Here is a 5,095-nt window from a genome sequence, read left to right as displayed (position 1 = left end):
ACATGAAATTCTGAGATACTCGTTTGATTGGAAAAGGATAAATTAATTTTCTCTTTTATAGTTCCAGGAACAGTGTTATTGAGATCCATATGTACAATTTCCCCTTGATCATTATCCGAAACCGAATTACTTGAAATTGTATCCAAATTAGCTCTAGATTCTTCATGAAAGTCTAACGAAACCTAAGAAATAACTCATCACTTTCTTCTTGAATTAATTTGTGACGATATCTCGTTGAAAAAGTGGACAACAATTTACGTTTTGGCATGATTAATTATGTATATTTGTTACGTTATATGTATTTTAATACGTATTCAGTTTAATACTGTAATTATGTGCAACATGCGAATAAACATTATTGTTTAAAAAATACAAATTATACTTCCCTTTTTGCTTTTCCTTTTTTCCTTTTTTTCTAGACAATTGTCCAATAATGGTCACCGCAAAATTAAGAATTCTCGTCACTAAGAATAAGAACGTGTATGTACCACAGTTGACAGCTGAGGACGAAATAATCGGAGGTTGCTGAAGAAATAAATGACAACGAAATGCCAAGATACTCACTTGTTTTATCCGTCATTTCCGATTATTCCGTTTCAACAATTAACTGTGTTGCACACGCGTTTCAGCGATTGAAAACGGGATTTATAATAAGTTATTCAGTAATAAATATTGAACAATTTATTAAACAACGAAAGTTGTCAAACTTTATATAATATATATACACTACAATCTTAATGAATCGACATTTTTTCTACAGGATCACTGACATAACTATTTATATTTATAATTGTGGACAAAGATATCTAATAGAAGATTCATCGTAGCAGATTTCTCAGGTGGTATCCAAGTAATACCAAAAAGTTGACTACAAAATGAGGACTTATGCAAGTATCCTTTACACTACAAAACAGACAAACGAATTCGAAAGGCAATTGAAAGAGAAGAAATACCTTGTGTTGATTGGCCTTCTTGTAAAATTAACCGAATTTTTGGCGAATATTGTAAGTATTATAAATATTGAAAGAAGACTTTACCTTTATACTTTGTTTCCTAAACACTAATAATAGTATTTACAATATTTTTAGCATCCATACAGAAGGCTGGTGAGAAAGTACAATTGGCAATATACAACCCTTATAGAAATATCATACTAAGAATCATTGATAATTACTTATTTTCAGTATTAAAAATACTGGATAATAAGTAATTATCAATGATTCTTAGTATGATATTTCTATAAGGGAAATCAAATACCGAGAAAGAATCTAAATATTATAGGAAATATCGGGCAAAGAAAGTTGTCTCCTCATCCGATAGTGAAGAACAAGGTACAAGTGTTGTATTACCAGTTACCCCACATACTCCTGTAAAACGTAAGTTTTATTACATTTACTGTATATAAAAAATTTATATATTACATTGTATATATTTTTTACATTTTCTACTGAAAGGTCAACGACTATGTAACGGAAATAAATACGAAAATATTTTTGATTCTACAAGAAGAAACTATGGATTACAAGATATTAACAACTTATGCTCTCAGTCAATTTTACAAGGCATGATACTTATATCAATTCTATATAATTATATAATTATATAATTATAACTCAAAGTAGTATTTCATATCTGTCATATATTTTATGCAGTCATATATTAAATAGAGTAGAATTGGTGTAGAAATGAAAATTTCGAAAAATTGTATACTCCTACAAGTGTGGGAAATGCAAATATTTCTCTCTCTCTCTCTCTCTCTCTCTCTCTCTCTCTCTCTCATAGTTACTTAATTTATTGAAATTCTTATTTCTACTCTAATTTTATTATCTCTTACCTATTGTATAACATTGTATTCATTTTAAATCACATATGTACAGATGCGCCGAACAATCCTAGTACTTCTCTTGTAGAAATATCATACTAAGAATCATTGATAATTACTTATTTTTAGTATTAAAAATACTGGATAATAAGTAATTATCAATGATTCTTAGTATGATATTTCTATAAGGGTTCATAAGGAAAAAACTGAAGAAAGTGATGAAGATATTAACCAATATAGAATTGAATGCACAACAGAAAAAAATTCTGAAAATCTGCTACACCAAAACCCAGCAAACACAATGTTACATGTAACGTACATGTTAGTTGTAATTTCCTACTCAACAATGTAACTGTTATACCCTTATAGAAATATCATACTAAGAATCATTGATAATTACTTATTCTCAGTATTAAAAATACTGGATAATAAGTAATTATCAATGATTCTTAGTATGATATTTCTATAAGGGTATAACATGCGTGTTATGTAACAGTTATATTGTTGAGTAGGAAATTACAACTAATATGTACATTACATGTAACATTGTGTTTGCTGGGAATGCTCCTAACAGGGATATGCTAAACCAAAGTATTCCTAAAAGAGATATAATTCTCTTATAGAAATATCATACTAAGAATCATTGATAATTACTTATTTTCAGTATTAAAAATACTTAGTATGATATTTCTATAAGGGTTGAACGAATAAACCGTACACAATCAACAAATCACTAAAAAGAAAATGATATTGATCCACTACATTATCAATTTTTACATCCTGTATATGGTAAGATCGCAAAATTCTGTCGTATGCAGCACATGATTTAATTGGTCTATTATTGTATAATACTATTTACATTTGCAGTGGATCATTTAAAAAGATTAATAAGAGACATAGCAACAATAAAATATGATATGAGGCAAATTCTTACCTTGTTAGATATTTTACTTAAAAAAGCAAATGAGAAAGCAGAAACCAAAAAACCATTTTCTTTTGAAGCTGCTTTAAACCTATTTTCATTGCAAAGTATACTTCAATTAACAGAACTTGAGACTATTTTAAAAGATCGTAATTCCTCAAATAATGCTGAAATAGTAAGTTAATGCATATAAATTTGTAAGTAAGATATATAAATAAATTTCAAGTAAAATATATTTCAAGTAAAATTATATACTTTTTGAAAAAAATATGATATAAATACGAGTCAGCATAATGTATGATAGATTACCAATTGCAACTTGTGAATATAGTTAATTTTAATTATCGTTTTCTTTTTTCTCCGTTAGTTTCTTGCATAATAGTTTTATCATCAATTTACTCAATTTTAGCAATATATCATAATGTCACAATTGTTTTGTTGCAGTTGCAACAATATTATATATTTTGTTCAATTCACGTTGTGTATTGTATAAAGTACCATACAGTAACTGTCTATTAATGAAGTATATAATAATAATTGTTTACCTTACAGCGAGCGTATATAAAATCCATTGGAGGTACAAATGTCGGTGATGCTGTCAAGAGAATATTGTACAGAACATGCTCTAATAAATTAGCAGAGAGATATAATTGGGAAGATAGATGAGGGAAAGAACCATTATGCAATCTGGAAATTACAAAAGTGATATTCAGTAAGTCTTACAATTTGTAATTTATAAGTAGGAGTGACCAGGGACAGTTGGCTGCAGATATAAGTTGGAAAAACCAATTACTTTTACTATTTCTTAATGAATTACAGAATCAACCAAGCACAGATTTCAAAATCATATTTGATATATTTGAAAACCTCTCTTGCTCAATTCTGTAATATAAAAAATAATCAATTTAGTCAAATTACTTTCAGTTATTGTAGTAGTACCCAACTGGTCTTGATCTACATTAGTTAATAAAATTAATATATTATATATATATGTGTATATATATATATATATTTATTTATATATTTATTTATAAAAGTTAAAATAAAGAAAATATTTGTAGAATCCATACTTGACAACATCTCAGATTCCGATCGGAACAAAATACAGCGGAGAATAATGGAATGGTTTTGCCACTCAAAAGCGAGGAAGCAGAATGAGGAGAAGCGGAACAATATTTTGCATTTTGAGTAATCTGTGCACAGCAGAAATGGAAAAATATATATAACATTAAAGGGTATAAAATATAATCTATTATAATTATTGACAAGAGATCTGTTCTTTCGCTCTACACTGTTGCACTGGTGCAATAAGTTAGAGTGAGACAAATATATATATTGTATTTGTCTTACTTTAACTTATTGCACCAGTGTAGCAGTACATAGAGAAAGAACAGACTTAAGATATTAACTATTTACCTCTTATATGATGTACTGTTGATATACAGAATTTCAAGTTACAAATGTGCTATTGGCTTCTTGTTTCTAAATTAGGTGGCTTCTCGACACATTATTTTAATGAAAATTTTGTTTTTATCTCTTTTTCTTATTCTTCTTCTTGATGTTATGGAACTGGGGTTTTCTCACACTTTGACAACTTGCGCTTTAAAATAATACGTCAAAAAAGCAAAGATACGTTCGGAAAGCTTGCTATTTAGTGCTACCGTATCAGTGGTTACGTTCAGAAAGCACAGCGATCAGTGAGCGATCAGTGATTATTGGTCTTTACTATTAGATCCCTGACTTTAGACCAATTGCGTTAACGAATTACTCAACCGCTGTGCTACCGTTATATTTTCAGAGCAGCGATCATAGCTGCGATCATGTATCTTTTCTCCTAGGAGCGAACAAGTGAAAAGTGAAAAATTTAACGTGAACTCGCCTAGACAATATAAAATATTAAAAGATATCTAAGCCTGCGGCACACGATGTTTGTTGTCGTGCTCGATTGCTTGCTGGATGGAAATACTCTGTGATTGGTCCATTTTCAGAAATGCATCAATCAGAATAGTATTTCCATGCAGCAAGCAATCCAGCACGAAACAAGCATCGTGTGCCGCTGGCTTTATAGATGCTGAAAAGACTTCATAAGAGTTAAGATGTCGTTTATACGATGTCGTATATCTTTACGATATCTTTTTTTTAATTTATGTTTAGGAGCTAATCATCCCTTATAGAAATATCATACTAAGAATCATTGATAATTACTTATTATCCAGTATTTTTAACACTAAAAATAAGTAATTATCAATGATTCTTAGTATGATATTTCTATAAGAGTAGGGCGACTTTTATAAAGCTCTTGAAATATATATAATATATATATATATATATATATATATATATATATATAT

The 5,095-nt window shown here is 28.8% G+C and overlaps 1 long non-coding RNA gene across 1 annotated transcript; it reads right to left on the bottom strand.

The window, feature by feature from the left end:
- Nucleotides 1-776: 776 nt before the first annotated feature.
- On the bottom strand, nt 777-4,407 carry LOC116853664. Its single transcript, XR_004380020.1, has 6 exons — nt 4,161-4,407; nt 3,815-3,937; nt 3,290-3,431; nt 2,757-2,911; nt 1,038-1,367; nt 777-903 (listed from the first exon to the last, which is right to left on the bottom strand). It is a non-coding gene; the product is annotated as an uncharacterized LOC116853664 (long non-coding RNA).
- Between the last annotated feature and the right edge of the window lie 688 nt (nt 4,408-5,095).

Source organism: Odontomachus brunneus, unplaced genomic scaffold, assembly GCF_010583005.1.
Source record: "Odontomachus brunneus isolate Ranch 3 - 2012 unplaced genomic scaffold, Obru_v1 Obru_scaffold_420, whole genome shotgun sequence".
NCBI classification, from domain to species: Eukaryota; Metazoa; Arthropoda; class Insecta; order Hymenoptera; family Formicidae; genus Odontomachus; species Odontomachus brunneus.
This window is presented reverse-complemented; position numbering and strand designations above follow the sequence as displayed.